The 20,008-nt window shown below is 39.6% G+C and overlaps 1 protein-coding gene across 1 annotated transcript in view; it reads left to right on the top strand.

The window, feature by feature from the left end:
• KCNB2 (potassium voltage-gated channel subfamily B member 2) overlaps positions 1–20,008 on the top strand; it is a 383,426-nt gene that overhangs the window by 5,628 nt on the left and 357,790 nt on the right. The gene's annotated exons all lie outside the window — the stretch shown is intronic.

Raw genomic sequence — 20,008 nt, 5'->3', positions numbered from 1 at the left:
TTGTGTATTTGGCGTTTTGAAATAAGAATGACGTAAATATGTTCATTGAGTGTGACAGCTACAGTTGCAAACAGATGTGGGTGTGCTGTGTTAGTGAATCAGTTATCTTGAGCAGGGTTATAGTGGGTGATGTGACTTTCCAAAATGGTGAGCAAATCCTGGTGAAGTTCCAAATATGGTAGTTACATTCCTAGAACTTTCCTATGTAAAAACATTTTATATACAACAAGGGTAGAATCTAGTCACAGGTAATAATGAGCAAGTTTTTCATTTACACATGTGTCCGGTGAAAGTGTAAAAAGAATGGAGGACACGGCATTTCCACCCACATTGTAGGGTTTCTTGCATTCCTGCGCCTTACCTTCCAAATACTTCACAATTTTAGAAGACTTACTCAAAAGGCCTGGATTAATCCCATTAAGCAACACTGATTATGGCTATATTCTCCTACTGAAGGAAGCCACTCTAATTCTAATGCATAATTGAGCTGTTTTGAAAAAAGCAGACTTCTGTAAGTTTTTAGGGAGAAGGGAAGTTTAGAGGCTGACTAAATAATAAACAAAATAAACAGCAAATTCAACCCCGTAGATTTCTAAGCACTAGAAACAAACTAATAGTAGGCACAATATACAAAGCTGACTCATCTGATCCTGTCAGAGTTTCATTTCCTACGTGGGCGTGTCAGACAAGACTTCAGAGTTGAAGTGACATCTAAGCTAACTTTTAAGAGATGAGTAAATGTCCTCCAGGCTGAAAAGGAGGCAGATGGATAACATTCTAGGCAGAGGGAACAGTATTTGCAAAGCCGTGTCATAAAAGGGCTTGGCTGGTAAGTGGGGCTCAACGTTGGCAGTTGTAGGGAAGTGATGGCAGATGAGATTGAAGGAGGTTGGGGATTAAATGTGAAAGGTATCACATGCCTTGCAAAGTCCCTTGGATTTTATCCTGTAGGACAGGCAGTGGGGGTCAATTTTAAATAGAGTGATATAGTCCACTTTTACTGGGGGGCAGTCTCTGAGCTAGCATGAGGAAGATGGACTGTAAGAGGAGAAGAGATTGATGCCTGGGAGACGAGCTGGGAGATGGTTAAGGAATACAGGTGGGATAAGGTGCAGGACTTAGCTTTAAAAAGGAATGGTGAAGAAGGGGAGAAGGGTTTGGATACTCCATAGCGAACACTTGTAATGCAAGTGTCTCCAAATCATCCAGCTCCCACGTCGGCCATAATAGCACACTTGAAGCCTCCTTCTTTCTTTCTCAGAGGTCATTGTATTAGTTAAGGTAACTTGAGCTTCTGTAATAAACCTCCATTTTGCAGAATTAATAGAACAGAAGATTACTTCTGGCTCATATGAGAGTCCATTGTGTGTGTTCCATGCAGTGATTTGGGGGCCCAGATTCTCTCAATCTACACGAGGGACTTGGGGTTCTCTGCATCTGGCTGACAGCTGTGGAAGAGAATGAGCACAGAGAAGGCACACCCACGAAGTGACACACCTTGCTCCCATTCACATTCTGTTAGTGAGGTGATCACATCGCTCCATCTAAATACAAAGAGGGGATTATGTAACCCCTGTCTGGGCAGCCACTCCCCAGCCACATTCCTATATCATGAAAGGGGAAGCACAGATTTTTGCTAAACAGCCGTTTATATATTCTGCCTCTCTGGCCGATATAGGAAAACCTCAGCCCGAGGAGACTACCTGCATCCTTCTTGGTCACTGCATCCATTTCAAAGTCCAGGTTCTGTGGATAATAATGCCAACACCCTCCTCCCCAATTAAATCTGTATATGGCCCCTCCTTGTCCAGAAACCTTTGTACTTAAAAGGCAGGTTACTGGCGTCCTGTTACACAAATGATGGCTCAGGTATAGGGAGGGAGGGAATACAGGGATATGTGTATAAAAACAGATGATTGAACTTGGTGTACCCCCAAAAAATTAATAAATAAATAAATAAAATTAAAAAAAAAATTCTCATTTGGGAAAGGGAAGAAGAGAGGGAGGCATAGGGCAGTCATCGGCCCATAACATGGAAGAAATCACATTACACGTTGCTAAAGATCTCCTGCTCTGGCAGTAGGGAGAATTCCTCTGTTGGACTCTGGTTTTGCTGTCTTGGAAGAACTCCTTTGTTCATTGTTCTCTGTAGCCTTGGTCACCTTCTGGAAGATTCTTCCTTGTCCATTACTCTCCTTGGCCACATCCAAAACGGGTGTTGGGAAGTATACCTTTCTTGGGAGTTACATTACTTTCTCATCCTGCTTCTTTTTTTTTTTTTTAAGAACTTTTATTGAGATATAATTGACATACAGTAAACTGCATATATTTAAAGTGTACAATTTGATGTTTTTTTTCTTATTAGTAATGTATATATGGCAATCCCAATCTCCCAATTCCTCTCTCATCCTGTTTCTTGTTGGTACCAGTTGGGATGCTTTGAGGTTGTTTTACAGTCACTAGAAATTAGGCTCCTAATTTCTTTGGCAATATTTTCTGTCAGTTACACCACTAACTACCATGTAAGTTCTTTCCTGTTTATGATTCTTGAACGTGCCTCAGTTTTTTTGCTCATGTCTCACGTGGTTATTTGGGGTCATCTGAAACAGTAGGCTTGGGTGGTTAGGGAACTTCATTAATCAGATCTTCGCCGCGAGGCTGTGTCCCTTTGTCTAACGGGGAAATCTCAATGGGACTTTGTTATTCAAAGCCTTTTTCAGTGTCATTCGTCACCATTAGAGTCCCTGAAGCAGTGGTTCATTCCAGCTTTGTAGTCTTATACTTGTAGAGTTTGGTTATCTGCCCCTATTTCTGTTCTCAAACTATCCAGTTCTTTCATGAGCTCGTCTACTATCTCATAATACCTTGATATAGGCAGTGAGGAGTAACCATCACATACTAGCATTCTGGCTTTTTCCAGCCATTTCCTCTAGAGCTGTACATCTGCCCTCTAAGTTAGCACAGTTTTGCCAGGGCATAACAGGGTTCCAGGTCCCCGGTCTTTGTTTCCTTGGCAATGGCCAACACCACATAATCGGATTTTTGCTAAGGCAGCACCCACGTCAAGGTATCAATTTCAGAATAAGTTAGGATGATGCTAGCTGCTGTAATGAACTCAGCTGTTAGTAGCTAAACATAATAAGTGTTTATTTCTCACCCACATAACAGTCACGTGGAGAGAGAGTGAGAGCAAGCATGGAAAAGACTTCGACTTCTTAAACCTCCTGGCTCAGATGTGATAACAACAACACTTTTGCTTGTATTCCCCTGATGACAGCTAGTCAGATGGCCCACCTAGATGCAGAGGGCGCTGGGAAATCTCATCCCTGGCTTAACAGGAATGTCTCAGTGACAATTCATTCTTACAAAACTGAAACCGAAGTTTAGGTAGACGATTAAGTGTTCCCTACTGTAGTCACCTTCCTCCAGAATAAATTAGGGGGTAAAAGGGTTTGAATTGCATTCACTCACTAGTTAATCCATGCTATGGATGGCATCTTCCCCATCGCACTCCCGACCTTTCTTTGGCTCTTGACCCAGACTTCCAGAACTACCACACATTTTCCTTCATTCTCTAAAGCATCACTAGTATAAGGATCTTGTAGATAACAGACTCTGGCTGAGTGCTTTGGGATAAAGGATGGTAATTATGCAATAGACAAGAAACTAATTCTAATTGAATGTTAGATGTCGCTGCTCTTAGAAATGTATTTACCTCTTCTCACCACAGGGGTTTGCTCACCAGCCCGGATCTCTCTGGGGCCCAGATACCAGCCATTTGCTAGGCCTTTCTCATCCTCTAGACTCTTCCTCACATCTCTTCATCTAAAATTTTCCCTGTGTCCTTTCCCAAGGTGCCAGTGGACTTGGTGTGCAAGTTCACAAGGGCATTTGCCTAGAAACGCCAAACAGTCCATAATGTTTTTTTCCAAGACAAAGCAGTGGTTCTTTCTCTAAGAGCACTTATTACTTCTTCACAGTCCAAATGGCTCGAGGTTGTAGCCAGTTTTTTAAAGACATGCACTTAACAAATATTTATTAAGCACTTTTCATATATAAAGCACTCTTCTAGGTCGCCAGGTTAAACAAAATTGGTCTTTACCCTCGCTGGGCTTACAGTCTGTCTGATGGCAAACCTAGGAACCCCCAGTTTCCTCTCTAGTGGCCAAGTACAGGGAGTCTGCCTTGGCTCAAACGATCAGTATTTCCTTATGAGCTGTTTGGAAAAGAAAGGTGATGGGCAGAGGCAAATGTCCCAAAAATGAAAGGGTGAGGGTGGCACTTCTGGAGTGAGGAACGGCATGTAGGCTGTGGTTCTGCTGAACCAGGGGAGTTGGGTCTTCTGCTGCCATTATTACCAGGGACACTTTCATGCTCTGCTTCTGATCACCTGGTTTATTTTTTGCAGACTCCAGGACTTGAGCTATTTGGTTCTTTTTCCGCTGTCTCCTTTTATTTTCTGGCAGTGAGCGCTCAGTAATGTCAGGATAAGCTGGTCCTAAAAGGAGATAAACCAGGTAGGCAAACGTGGCATCTAGAGAGAATGGAGACAGAAAGGCAGATGGCAGCCCAGGGAGGCAGGAAGTTAGACTGAAGGAGTACCGGGGAAAGTCCTGGCCAAACAGGGGGAAGCTAGTCAGGGAACAGGGAAGATCTGGAGATTCAGACAGATAGGGGCAGGCTGGGCAGGCAGGATTAAGATGATCCAGCCCCATAGGACCAAATGCTATTGTTTGGGGGACTTAGAGTTTAGGAAGAGGTCTATGTTAAGTAACTTGCAGGGCTTCAGACCAGTTTAGACATAGGTGTGTGTTAGGATAGCCACGTGATGGTCACATTATCAACTCAGGGATTCAGGCACAATGGACAGGACCATTTCCTCTACCGTCATCAAACTACCAACACCTCTTTCTTGACTTCCACTAAAGCTTACAACCCGGACTCTTAGCTTCTCTTCTTGTCCTCTCAATCCATTTGCCCTTTGCTTTTTTGATAAAAGGCAAATCTGATCACATCACTCATCTGTCTAAAATCCTTAAACGATGTCCCACTTTTCTAAGGATAAAGGCCTAAATCTTTAACTTGGGGGTTACCATATTCCTCCTTCATTTTCCAAAGCATCACTAGTGTAAAGCTGTTGTTCATAACGGGCTCTGGTCAGTCTGGCCGCTACCTGCCAGCATCAGCTCAGGCCCACAGGCCCACTCACCCCTCGTTTGCTGGTACAGTTTCTGGCTTTCTTTTAGTTCCTCTGTGGTGCCTGGGATTATGTGCCTTGATGTTTGCACACGTAGTTGTTAGGGACACTCTCTCCCACCTTTTTTAAATTTTCTTTCTTTTTTGGCAGTGTTGGGTCTTTGTTGCTGCTTGTAGGTTGCGGCGAGTGGGGGCTGTTCTTTGTTGTGGTGCACGGGCTTCTCATTGTGGTGGCTTCTCTTGTTGAGGAGCACGGGCTCTAGGCACAAGGGTTTCAGTAGTTGTGGCTTGGGGGTTCAGTAGTTGTGGTACACGGGCTTAGTAGCTCCGCGGCATGTGGGATCTTCCCGGACCAGGGCTCGAACCCATGTCCCCTGCATTGGCAGGCAGATTCTTAACCCCTGCGCCACCAGGGAAGTCCCTTCTCCCACTTTCTTAACTCTTACTCATGTCTCTCATCTCAGGTCAGAAGTCACTTGCTCTAAGAAGTCTTCTAGGGCTCCCAGAACAGGGCGGGCCTCTTCATTCTTCTCTTTCCTAGCACTGTTTCCTCCTTTGCAGCACTTACCCCAATTCTGATTTTAAATTGTGGGTAATTATTTGCCAAGTGTCATTTTCCTGTGTGAGAATGTCAGCCCTATTGACATTATTAAGGCAGGGCCTGTCCTTTGTCTTCACTGCTTCATCCATCGCATCTCTGCAGCTCCAGGCACATAGCTGATGCTCATTGTTTGTTGATCCAATGATGGGTCAACAAATGATGGATGGAGCGGGGACCTGAGTCAAGTTCTAGGTTACAAAACAGCACCAAGAGCAGAGTTACCAAGAACTGCTGGGTCAGGTAGAGGAGGAACAGGGCAGGTCTGGCTGGCGATGGACTGCCAGGACATAGCCCTGCACTGGTTTATACTCACACAGTCTTCACATTCTTCTGGACAAGGGCCAGATGGTCCTAGAATCTGGGATGGAGGAGAGTTTGTAAGCAGAGGTCCAGGGGCTACCACTGCTAAGAATGGAGACAGTTGGTGGAGTTAGATCCAGACAAGGCAGAACATGGTGCTCCCAATCCGAATGTCTCTCATCCCTATTTCAGGACATACTCAACCTCATAACTTCACAGGAAGGCTGGCTGGACCAGTGCTTTCCAATAGCCCTTGATGCAGTGATGGAAGTGTTCTATATCTGTGCTCTCCAATATAGTAGCCACTAACCACATAAGCTATTGAACCCTAGAAATTGACTCGTAAGACTGAGAAATTAAATTTTAAATTTAAATAGCCATCTATGGCTGGTGGCTACCGTATGAGACAGTGCAGTCCTGGACTGTTATTAGCCTGAATTACTTTAGGAAACTCTAGGTTTCAAAAGCAGTATGATTTAAATTCTAGAAATAGCCGTTTACATCAAGGGTCCCCACTCCCGTGCTGCAGCCTGTTAGGAAGCGGGCCACACAGCAGGAGGTCAGCGGTGGACAAGGGAGCAAAGCTTTATGTGCTGCTCCCCACCACTCGCATCACCACCTTAACCTCCCCGCCCCCCCCCCCCCATGGAAAAATTGTCTCCCATGAAACCAGTCCCTGGTGCCAGAAAGGTTGGGGACCCTGATTGGCAACTAATGTTGGCCTCCAGTTAACCATATATTAACATGCCTGGAGTCCAATGCCTATTTTGACTCTGATGAGGCTCTCCCAGTACATCCTAGCAGAGATTTGAATGTCCTATGTCTTGTTTTTATCCATAGGAATCGTTTTTTATTGAAGGCATTTCTTTCTCTATGTGAACTATTTTATACAAAGGTAGAACATTATCTTTGTAAGTATCAGTGTAATGTGACCTTAAATGCTTTCTCACGCCCACAATTCCCAGGTTGGATTTTTTTTTTCCTTTTTTTGTTCCCTCCCCTTTTCTCTCTCTTTCCTTTCTCTGTTCCTATTTCCTTTCTAACCTCTAAAATGACAGACACGACACTGTGTCTTTAGCAAGTTCCTTTTATTTCACATATTGATTTCTTTACGTTTGCGCTTATTTACAAAAGCCATTTTATCAGTTCAGATCAGTAATAAAAACCAGCCAAAGAACTCCTCAGTTCATTAGCAAAATAATAATAATAATAATAGTCTGAAATTATGATAACTCTTGACAGACCAGTTGATACCTCTTTGGAGATTTATCAGATATAATAATTTCAGTATTTAATACGTAAAAAATGTAAGGTGAAGCATTGTACTGTTTTTGTTTTTTTTTCACAGCAGTCACCTAGATAACATTATAGTTGCTCTTAATCCTTTGAAAGTTCTCATGGGACTGGATCTCTTGAATTCTTATTCTGCTTTTCACAAAGGAAAAGCTTTCCGGTAAGCTAATGCCAGGATGAGAAAGTAGTGTTTAGAAGGAAAAATTCTGAAACGTAACAGTAAAGTAACATTTGAAAAGAGAAGGTCCATCTTTAGCCCTTTTTCCCTAGTCTGTATAGAACAAATGTGTCTAGGGGCTTTCATGCTAAATGTCTCCAGTTCATAAAATCACAATTATTAATCAGACTATCATTAAATTTTAATTTACTTTTGAGATAAATGTCATTTTAAATTTGGAATCCTAGTCTTTTCTAAATCTAAGGAGAGCATTTTCATTAGGCTTTATAGAAAGAGTGTGCGTAGAAAGCTTAGAAGCTATTAAAAAACTGCTTCTTAAACTTGACTTCTGGTTTCATTTAGGTCCAGCAAAATACTTGGTTTCCAGCATAATAAACACACTTCGTCATCATATATCAATATAGCTGTAGCTAAAGTAGAATGTCATAGTAAAGGTTTTTGCCTTTGTTTTTAAAGGAGCCATTTTCTTGCAGGCATCTATGGCATGTGGAACACAGTGCTTGATATATAATAGGTGCTCAGTAAATATTGAATGAATTAATTAGATAATTCATCATATTCATTAATTCATTTAAGACCTCAAAGAGCTTTCAAAATTCCAAAAGGCAGCTAAGGCTATAGCTCCCATAAATGAAGATTGTATTCTACAGAGCCCCATGAATTAAGACATCTTCATCATTGGCTGGTATTTTATACCTCTCTCTTCCTTTACATCAGTATGTTTTAAATCAGGTAGGAAGCTTTAATTAGGTGTCAAATAAACATTTAAGTCCATAATATTGTCTGAGCTTACACAATACATGCTAAAAGCACAAATCCAAAATTGTCTGTAATATTCATTGCAGTAATCCTATGGGTTCCTTGAGAGCAAAGGTGCCTTTACCCAATTTTGTACCCCCTTCACTCAATATGTACTAATAGCCAAATAACACACTGTTTTGGAAGGAAGGAGAGGGGTGAAAAGGGAACCATGGATCTAAGTCAGTATGTGTTATTTAGAGCTTATGATCTCTTTGCATTCTGACCATTATTGGAATACTAGAAATTACAGATTTATGTTGTCGTCAGGAATCATTAATAATTAATTTCAACTTATCCGTGTTTATAGGTTTGAGTGGGTGTGAAATAGCTAGATGGCTCCTGCTTGACATTTTTTCTCTTCCATAGTTCTAGTTTTATATTTATTTCTGAAGCCCTGAGGTAGCAAGGTCTAGTGGAAAGAACATGGATTCAGGAACAGGAAACTTGGCTGTTAGCCCTGATGCTGAATGGACCCTGGGAAGATCATTTAAATCTACCAGTGTTGCCCTTCCAAATACTGTGAATTTTGTATGTTTAACATTTTAAAAATATTTTTAAAGCATCTATGAGGGTGAGTCAAACATTACCCACACTCTAGTTATATTAAAACTTCTGTTGGCTGCACTGTCTTATCAGCGCTTTCCGTTCAAGGCTACTGTCTCCCCAGGTCACCGCTGTGCAGGTGTAAACGTGTTACATCAGTTCATTTGTAACTGTGGTGTGAGCAAAAGTGGATGCTCCACTTGTGATTTGCACGAAAGAAGAGCAGCGTGCAGTGATTCTTTTTTTTGTGGTCTGAGGGTGTGCACGTCTGCACACTTCTGCCCACACTGTTGACACTCTGCAGAAACTTCGTTCTGAGGTGTTAAAGCATCCTCCCCATAGTCCTGATCTTGCTCCATCAGACTTTTACCTGTTTGGTCCCCTGCAAGCAGCCCTATGAGAATGAAGATTCACTTCTGATGAAGAAGTGAAGACAGTGGTGCATTCATGGCTTCAGCTAGGCCTAAAACATTTTTTAATGAGGGAATACGAAAGCTTGTTGACAGATGGACAAAGTGTATTGAAAAGCAAGGAGGTTATGTTGAAAAATGATGTATTTGTCTTTTCTAAAAGTTAACTAAAATAAATTCTACAGCCAGAGTGCAGATAATTTTTAACTCACCCTCGTATCTTAACTGTAGATCTCAAATACTAAGACTAATAGCATTACTTTTGAAAGTCACACACTAAAATTTATGTTTAGTTTTGAAAACTTAGAACTGCAGAAACAGTTGCCAACCCTACTATCTCTATGCACAAGAAAATGTTTCCATTTAATATATTTTATACACGCCACCTGTCTAGGCTAAGGAATACACATAGTGTTACAGAAATTACTTGAGGTTCATGATTTCCTTCTCTATCATGCTAAAAAGTTTGCTCAATATTGGTCTTATATTTCCGTTTATTTATCGTTCTGAGGCATCCAGAATCCTGCCACTCAAGGAAAATCCCCAGTGTCTTAGAAGGTTAAGAACATGGGCTTTGAGTTGAGATATTGTTGGATTGGTCTCCTGGAATGAGCACTTACTGGTTATGTCATCTTGAGCGAGGCACTTACCTTTCTGAACCTCAGTTTCTTTATCTGTAAATCAAAGATAAGAATACAAATCAAAGATAAGAATACCCACCCCAAGGCGGATTGAGAATTAATAAGAATTCTCAGTATGAGGATTAAGTGGAATAAACACGCGGCTGCATATAGTAATCACTCAATATGTGGTAGGTGATAAAAATGATAATTATTAACCAAAGTCACAAAGCAAATGAGATCCTAACTTTGGCTGTCCTTCAGCTACAAATCCAAGAATATCCCTACCTTCTAGGAAATACAGTTTCTACTTATGGACATTTTGATCTTAAGCTGAAACAAAATCCAAATGGCAAATCTGAAACCTATGGCAATAGCTTATTTTACACTGACATGCCCTTTTATTGTAATCCTGACTACATGAGGCTTGCAAAGGTGAAAAAGAATGTTTTGAATATCACCATCTCTAAAAACCAGTATAGTTTTTTTTTCCTTAGAGAGAGTAGCATTGACATATATACACTACCAAATATAGAATAGATGGCTAGTGGGAAGCAACTGCATAACACAGGGAGATCAACTCTATGATTGGTGATGACCTAAAGGTGTGGGATAGGAAGAGTGGGGGGGAGGCTCAAGACGGAGGGTGATATGGGGATATATGTATGCATATAGCTGATTCACTTTGTTGTACAGCAGAAACTAGCACAACAGTATAAAACAGTTATACTCCAATAAAGATCTGGTGGGAAAAAAAGAAAAAGAGAATAGAATAACATTAAAGAAGAACTAAAAAGAGGGAAAAATCCATAATTTCACCATCCTTAACCACACTACATCTTTCAATGAAAACAATGGCTTTCCTTTATTTCTGAATATTTTCACCCTTGGTTCAGGTCACATTCCCTATTATATTGTTGCAACCATAATTTTTATGATTTTCCCACACTGTTATTCACATTACTTATTTCAAGATTGTATCATCTGGTACAAGTCACATGAACTCAGGGCTTCAGTCAGTCCATCTGTGGTCCCTAATTTTCACATTTTTATTTTAGAAAATGTTGATGGAATACAATAAGCTCATTTTTCCTCATCAAATGCTTTGATATTTTCTTATCAAATTGTGCTAAATTATATTATTATCAGTAAATTTCACATCCCTAGATTCATAGATGCTAGTAGGTCATCTCGTCCATCTGCCTTACGTTCTTACCATTAATTATCTATTATCCTTGCAGCTCCCTAGCATTTTCTACAACAGAGACACATGGTAGATTGAGAAAGCAGGCACAGGCGCAGGGAGGAATATTTATAAAGTGCCGTACACAGATGGATGCTTAATAAATGCTGTTTAATGATCCTCACTGATGACAAGGGTGGATGGAAAACATTATTCATGAGGGATGTGGGGATGGATGTTTATAGTTCAGTGAACCTCTTCCCTTTTCTACTTAATGCACAGGGGGGGAAAATGAAGCATACAATTACTTGTGACACATTCTGATTTTTTAAATTAGGTCCATTAATGAAGGGTACCATTGATTTGTTAGAAAGTGGTTTTCTTCATGCTAGAATCTAGAACACATTATTTTGAATATGCACAGTCAGGAAAAGAGGGAAGAGTACTAATGGATGTGGCTACACTGAGGATCCTAGGTGTTTGCCCAGTCGTCTGCTTTGAGTCTAAAGATGTGGCCACCTGTACACTGTGGTTTGAATACATTGGGAAAGATTTCTGCTTTTCACCTTAAGTTATTTTCCCAACCCAAATGCTGCTCTGCTTGTGCTCCCAGTACTGTAGGATCATTCCTTTGATTAACCTTTGCCCCTCTCTTATAGTCTTCACATGACAATATTTTATATTACTTAGAAAGAGAAAAGATTATCTTTGAAGGATATAAGCTCATCTTTTGAAAAAAAAGTTCAGACTCACTGACTTTGATAGTTTCTCTTCCTTTCTTTATCCTTTTATTGGTAATTATTTCTATCATAATGGCTTTTCTGGCTCAAATACTTTTCCTAGGAGTGAGTCTAAGCTGAGAAACTGAAAATTCACTTTTGCCAAATTATAAACTTAAGAAATTGACAAGAGTGAACTTTTTCCCTGTTCTTCATCTATCCAGTGGAATATGTAAGTGAGTTGAGGTCACACAGAAATCTCATAGAACCATGACATTTCAGGGATAGGAGGCACCTTGAGGGTAATCTTGTCCAATTCTCAGCAGAGCAGGTGGTCACCTGGGGTCTGCTGAGAAATATTACTAGGCCCCGGAGTGCCTTGAGGCAGTAAATTCCACTTTGGGGCATCAGTAATTATTAGAGAGTCTTGTTTGTTTACCACTTGTTCCCTACATAGTTCCAGAAAATCTAGCTCTTATTTTGAGCCCAGGCCTTATTAAAATAAGCAAATAAGGGCCAACAGAGCATCTAAACAAATTGGAAATCACCATAATTAACTGATATTGGATGACGTTAGCCAAAACATATGGCCAAAAGAAGGATAGTAGTGCTTTGAAATTCCGTATTCACTCATTCATTCATTCTTTCGGGTAGTCCACAAACGTCTGGTAGGCACCTGCGTCCCAGAGATACAAATGTGAATAAGAGACATTCATCAGTTTTAAGAAATCGCAGCCAAGAAGGTTTTTTCAGTTAAAGCTCACATGGTGCCTTCTTCTCTGTTGCAGTTTTTATCACTATTGTAGTTATTTGCTTGTGTATGTTTGTTTATAACATGTCTAGCTACCTCCATAAGCTTCATGGTGTCAGAGACTGCACCTCAAGCAGACTAAAGGCTCATAAACATTTGCAGAATGAGTAAGAGTTTATCAGATGGAGGATGTGGAAAAGAGCATTTCATACGTGAAAGTCATGTTGGACGTGGGGAGTGGCAAGTAATATGAGGTAGCTGGAAGGAAAGGAAAATGATTGCTAAATAAATGTTAAATAAAATGATCATTGACATTTGGACTCACATAATATTTGTTTTGTGTCTACGGTATGCCAGTCACCTGAGATACAGTGATGAATAAGAGACTTGATCCCTGCCCTCAAGGAACTTGGTTTAGTGGAGAAGATGGGTATTAATCAAATAATCTCAAGACTCACCCCAACAAATTTAAAACTGCTGTTGTGATAAGAGCTCCAGGTTAAGGTACCTGATTATATATAAGTTCTTAAAATAGGAGGATGACTGTATAGTCAAGGAAGTCAGGTAGTACTAAGATGTGATCCTTGAGTTGATATCTGAAGGGGAAGCAGGGAGAAGATAGAAGATATGCAAATTCCCTGTGGCAAATGGCACATGTAAAGAAATGAAAGCAAAAACTAGAACAGAGACACAGGGAGAGGGAGGAAGGTACTGAACTGCAGAGATAAGTAGAGGACAGACCTTGCAGTCTTTGTACTGTTCTGTGTCTATCCTGAGACTGGAAAGCATGGAAGTATCTTCTACCAGAGATGGCCCAGATCTGCCAGTGTTTGGGCTGCAGTGTGCAGAACCGACTGGAGGGGTCCAGACTTGAAGGAGGTAGTTATCCTAAACACCGGCACTAGGTAAATGGAGCCAAGGGAAGAACGATTCTGTGAAAAGCATCTGTCTTCTGAAGAACACAGTCAAGCCATTACCCTCTAAAGAAATGAGTGATGTATAGGAGATAACACACCTTAGTTTAGTGTTGTTTGAGTCCAGTGTTTTGACATGGGGGTAGGCAAAGAAACAGAAGCTTTTCAAAACTTCCACTAGAAGGTGAAAAACAAAGAATAAAGAGCTGGGGTGTAATGGAAAGAGACTGATGTAGGCATCTGCAGATCTGGATTCTTGTCCAAGTTCAGCAACTGCCAGAGAGAGGTCAGCCAAGTCACGTGACCTCATTGGATCTCAGTTTTGAAAGCTGTGAATAGGGAAATTGGACCAGATCATAGTCAAGCTCCCTTGTGCCACATACTGTGATTCCAGTCTCCAAACATGGGTGTATCTAAAGCACTGTAGATGTTTAAGTCACACAGACTAACCTCAAATCAGACTTAGTATTGGAGCTTTTAATAAAAACTCCATAGCCTACAATGTGTTTGGTTGTGGAGAAGTAAGGGACCAGACTGTAATTGAAAAGTGTATTTTTACTATGAAACAGAACCCAACTGAGAAGCATCCGTTGGCAAGAATCTTACTGCTAGACATTCCAAACCAACCACTGCATGATCGAAAATCTAATTTTATTGGAAGAAACCTTAAAAAAAATGTTCACATCCTATCCAAGCTTCATGAACATTTTTTTACTTGGTTTCATAGAGGCGAAATCTAACTTACGCCACACACGGAGATGGAGTATGAAATTGAAGTCAGTCCCCCAAGTAGAAGGTTGTATCATCCACAGAGAACCCCAGGTAGCAACTGAAGTTTGTGATTTCTTTTATCAGGATATTACAGGGGGACCCAGCCTCGTTTCCCATTCCTTTCTGTGGTGCCAATAGTTTCTCTGTTTGTTGCCTTTTTTATTTCTCTCATCACCTTTCATCTTTACTTATCCCCTGCACTCCACTGTGACTCTGGGAAGACTTTTGCAAAAGGAGACATTTAAAAGAACACGTCTTGGGCCCCAACATAAAGGGCACTTTTACCATCATAATAGAAAATCTTCCACCAGCTGAATGGTTGAATGCTTGTATAAAAGTTTGAGCCTTTTTTTGTGGGCTTTGAAACAGACTGAAAATTTCAAGCCACAACTATACCTTGTAGTTTATAAAAGGTCTAAGATGCATTATAATATTAATATTGTATTTTTCAGCATAGAGGATTTCTCATGAGCTATGTCTTATAAAAGGCTATTTTTCTAAAGGCAAGCCTAGTGTTTTACTCTCTAATTATAGCAAATGTATATGTAGGAGCTAATTCTTTAAATAGTTCTCTCTTCTGGTGAGGAAGATTCATATTATGTGTTTAAATAAAATAGTTTATTTATAAATTTGGTTCGTCAGAGACATTGATGATATGGAAAGATGCTCATATTACATATTCTACCTATTACTTGTCTTTTCTCCTTCTTACTGCAATACAACGCTTCCTTTCACCACTGAAAGCAAAGCTTTTAGGATTTTGTTTGAGTGTATCTAAAAAAAGCATCGGTTATATCAAGGATAAAAGTCCTGGATTTTTTTTTTAAACTAAGGAGTAAATAGTTGTGCTAAAATCGAGGAACTTATTGATATTAGTAACCTCTGATTGCAGAAAAGAAATGCTACTTCCACCTTTCTGAGGACAAGGACAGTGTTTCAGTTATTACTAGAACTTGAGAAACTAAAAAACAATAAATCATATTTCTGGCCAAGTTCTAAAAGTACTTCAGCAGGTTTGTTGAATTTCTTAAGATTGCTGAAAGTTTCCAAGACCTTACTTTAAAATAAATCTGATTTGTTTTTAACTTGTTATGAATTTATTCTTTTCCTTTAGTAAATTCTGGAGGTGCTTTTCAAAATTTCAGTGAGTACTGATTTTTTTTAAGCATTGATTACATTTCAGCTAACCATTATGGTGCCTTTCTCTCCAGATAGGTACTGCAAATAATCTTTGTGACTCTCTGAAACAGAAATAGCTGTTACAAAAAACATGCATTTACTACTTAATACTGTACACAAAAATTTAAGAAGATGTTTTAGAGCTATACATAGAGTGATTTAGACTTAAAGGTCTCAGAGCTGCTTGTTTGCAAATGTGAGCTCAGCGTGTACCAGTAACACAGAAACGAAATGTTAAACATCACTTAAGTCTTTAGAAAGATTTGCTTTTCATCTTCACAGAATCACACATGGGACTTATCCTGCCTTGCTACAGCAAGGAAGTGTCAAGTATATGACACAATGGTAGTATTTTTGAGACTACAGTAAAAAAAAGAAAAAAAATCCCCCCCAACTCCTGCCTCAGACCTGGAGTCTCAGGCTGTAATTATGATGCCATGATCAGAAAGTTGTGTTTTGTCAGGTTTAGCCCTGAACGGGTGGCAGTATAATTCCATGCTGCTGGTAGGAGCGTGGTGCAGCTGTGCAAAACGAGAATGTTTGTTGTTGTTTATTGTTTCAAGAGTCGCTTTTTTTTCTCTAACAGACTAATGAAGGGATGTGTAGTACATTTGCACTGCTTGACTGATTGTTGCAAGCTTGACTTTCAATTGATCAAACCAGATGAAATAAAACAGCAAACTGCCCAAAGAAAAGATTCACTAAGATTCTGCCCTTGACATAAAAATTCGTGTTCAGTTTACAGCTATTTGTGTATATAAATTCTGCACAGTTGTTTAACATCTCCACAGTTTAAACATGGAATTATTACATTTTATATTAAACTTATATGCTAAATTGAATTACAGGATTGATTCTCATGGGGTAAACTTATTACGGTAGACATCATTTCATTTATAAAACTAAATGTGAGAAAACAGCGTCGTATACACTTTAATTACTAAAATTAAAAACATAAATTTGCAAGCTCTCAAGAGTGGCAAGACACAGTGTCTAACCCAGAGGGAACGGACAGATTCATTGTTAGAAATAAAATTAACATGGCAGAAAAGAACATAGATTAAAAATGGAAAGTTAAAAACACTAAATAAAATGAATGAAACTTTTATGATGTTCTGAATGTAGTCTCTTTCAAGCCCTGATAAATATTAAAGGGATCTTGAACGGAAATATGAAAACCACCTTTTGTTAAGAAACTAGACAAGAAAAAAATGTTTTCATGGACTCTGAGGCACTATGTTATGTTTATTTCTATCTAAAGCAAGGATAGTGATTGGAGGGGAAGGGTGGTAACAGCCACAGAATCACAGTGAGAAGAAAAAAATTAACTAAATGTCATAGGAAATTAAAGAACTGTAGGCATGGAAATGCCATGGTTTGCTGCGTGAAGAAACTGAAGTCCAGCCAGAAAGGTGAAGGGGATGCAGTAGGACAGCCCAACTGGACCTGGGGGTTGTAAGCTTCAGAGCAGAGTCCCTTTTGCAATCTTATACAGTCTCCCATAAAGCAACTCAGTGAGGATGTTTTTCTCTTCTTCTGGAGAGAGACGTGGTATTTTCAGCTCAGGACGTTTTCTTATTAAGGATGTAGAAAACTTCACAACGTATGTACAAGTTTGAAAAGATAGAATTTGGCTTTATGGTTGGTTAAAAGGCAGTGAGGATAGAAAGATCTAGGGAATGGAGTAGGAAGAGAGGGAGAGGAACTGAAGAGAGATAAGCTGTGGGTAGGGAAATGGAGATGGGAAAGTGGGAGAGAAAAAACACAGAGGAAGAGAGAGAAGAGAGAAGGGCGGGCAGGTAGACAAGCTCAGTGACTTTCTAAGGGACTGTTGAGTAGGGCTTAGGCTCTGCACTTGACCTGAATTACAGGCTTAAAAATGTGAGCACTTGTGTTCTACCACTATTCTGAAAGCCTGATTAACTCTCTGAACACTAGTCATGGCTCTTCAACTGCTTGAGAACTTAAACCTTTGAGCCTCTACTCTTTATCAGGTCACAGGTAGAACGTTCTGCCCAGAATAAAAAAAAAATTTAACCACTGTAACAATAATCAAAGCAGATCATCTTTAAGTCTTAAGAAAATCAAATCAACAGGCTGCATTCACTCATACCAAATGTCTCTACCCGTGCTTTGAAGAAAGGGCATTGAATTTCAGGCTGTCTTTTTTTGTGGGGTTTGTAATCAACACTGGGTTTCTTATAATAGAAAGTTCTTGATTAGTAGAGAAGATACTTTGAAATTTAAGTCTTATGACCTCCCTTTACTTGAGACACATACTCTACAAAAAGAGGAAGTCACTATAAGTCATGAGTGTGAAATTATTTAAGGCAAATTTTGAACTACCGGTGACTATGCAAAAGCATTTATACTTTTAGTAATGACTTTACAAGAAAGGAAGTCCACTAAGGAAGTGCACTAAGCCCTTGACCATAAGAATGAGATGTTTGTATCATATTGGAGTTTGCTGTCAGTCTTTCTGGAACACCTCTTATCTGATACTATAATCAGTTCAAAGACCAGCTCTCCTCTTCACATTAGTATAAGTCATAGTATTCCACAAAGTGTGAATTCATTTTATGTTTATGTATAGCCAAATTAACAATGGATTACCTTTCCTGCTTATTATTCATGTGGACTGTTCATAGAATCTATATGGATAGCTGAAATGTCATTGCACCTGAAACCAAGTAATTTGATGGCGAACAGACATTCAGATTCACCACTCGAGTTGCCCATCTCTAATTTTGTCCGTTGTTTTGCCTGTGCCCTCTCTCGCATGCTCTGTGTGTGTGTGTGTGTGTGTGTGTGTGTGTGTGTGTGTGTTATCCATTGTCATCTGAATACAAAATTTCAACCTGGGCATCAGTGGCATCAAAGATAATGCTATGAGGTACCCATTATGTGTAGGTACAGTGCTCGGTAGAGAAAAAGTGGCACCAATGATTCCTGGCCTGATAGGCTTAAAATCCACTAGAAGGGACTGAACATACACATAAGGAAAAACATTTAAATACTAGCATTTATTTAATAGACACCAGTATAGCTTTTCATCTTAGCTTCCACGCAGTTGATTGGAACCTAAACTTAAAGGGGAAATGTGAGTTTTCTTATTGTATTCAGATATACTTCCCTGTAGTGAGCACTTCACATAAACTATCTCATTTAATTGTCATAACACTGCCTATAAAGTAGATACTATTATCCTCATTTTGTAGATTAAGAAACTGAGGCTTAGGGACTTTAAGATACTTGCCCAAATTATTGTAATTCTCTTTTACTGTAAAAAGAGGCATTTTTGTCATCTGCAATGAGAATGTGTATGTGTATGCTTTAAATATTTCTGTAACTATGTATTTGAAAAAAAAATCCCATTTCGAGTATATTTATTAGCCACATTTGAAATACTTACAGTCGAGCTACATTTTTTTTCATAAATTTGACTTATCTTCGTTTGAGAAGATACTTGGCTTCCAGGTGGAGAAATAAATTTAACTTACAGGAAGGGGAAACCAAAGACATGCTGAAATTGGTGTGTATCTTAAAAGAGAATTCTAATTATAAGGACCTCTTAAATCTAAAAGCTTTTCCCTTTGGTATAAACCATTGACTGAAACATGGTGTTTTACATGAAAAGTGGTTTTGGAGATGAATTGCTTGAAGCTCCATGGTTTTCTGCAAAAACATTATAGGGGAAGATCAAATAAGAAGATGCTTACTGCTGCAGATCAGAAGAATAGATCAACAAGAGGGAATATTAGAACAGTCATGTTTTAAAGAATTAGTACACAGGAGAAAAGAGCTGGGGTAACAGAATATAAACACACACACACACATACACACATACACACACACATTCTGATATATCCTATGTACGAACAAACATATATACACATAACATATAAACATAGATGCATTTTAGGCAAGTGATCCAAATGACTCCATTTATACATTTTTTTCTGGCCACATACATTATCCCTACTAGATCTTTTGTCAGCTGTCTTGTGGAAAACAAAGAATTGACTATTTAACATTTATCAAACCCTCACAATATATAAGCAGTGTGCTCAGGGATAAAGATACAACAGAGAAGATAGTCACCGTCTCCAAGAGCTCCCAACATCCTTGGGAAGGGTGCTATTGCAGTGGTATGATGAAATAGAAGAGACATTCATGGAGTTTCATGATCCTAGAGGAGATGTATCATGGAGGGCTTTCTGGAAGAGGTGATATCTGAGCTGAGTCTTGAAGAACAAGCCACAGTTAGTCAAAAGGAAATGGGAAAGATGGATGCCCTTCCAGGATGCAGCATGAACAAAGGCCAGGAGCTTGAAACAAAACAATGTGTGTAGTCTGGTGTTGCTGGAATATAGTGATGAGGGAGGAAGAAGAGGTGAGGGTGGAGAGGTAGGTGAGATCTAGTAGGGCTCAGTGGACTTTATACTGCCAGTTACAGTGGGCTTTTGTAGGGTTTAAAGCATGGGAAGGTCCAATTTGTTTCTTAGCAGATCATTCTAGTAGCTGTACAGTGAATAGTTTTTATGTAGTT

Source organism: Hippopotamus amphibius, chromosome 5 (assembly GCF_030028045.1).
Source record: "Hippopotamus amphibius kiboko isolate mHipAmp2 chromosome 5, mHipAmp2.hap2, whole genome shotgun sequence".
Classification (NCBI taxonomy): domain Eukaryota; kingdom Metazoa; phylum Chordata; class Mammalia; order Artiodactyla; family Hippopotamidae; genus Hippopotamus; species Hippopotamus amphibius.
This window is presented reverse-complemented; position numbering and strand designations above follow the sequence as displayed.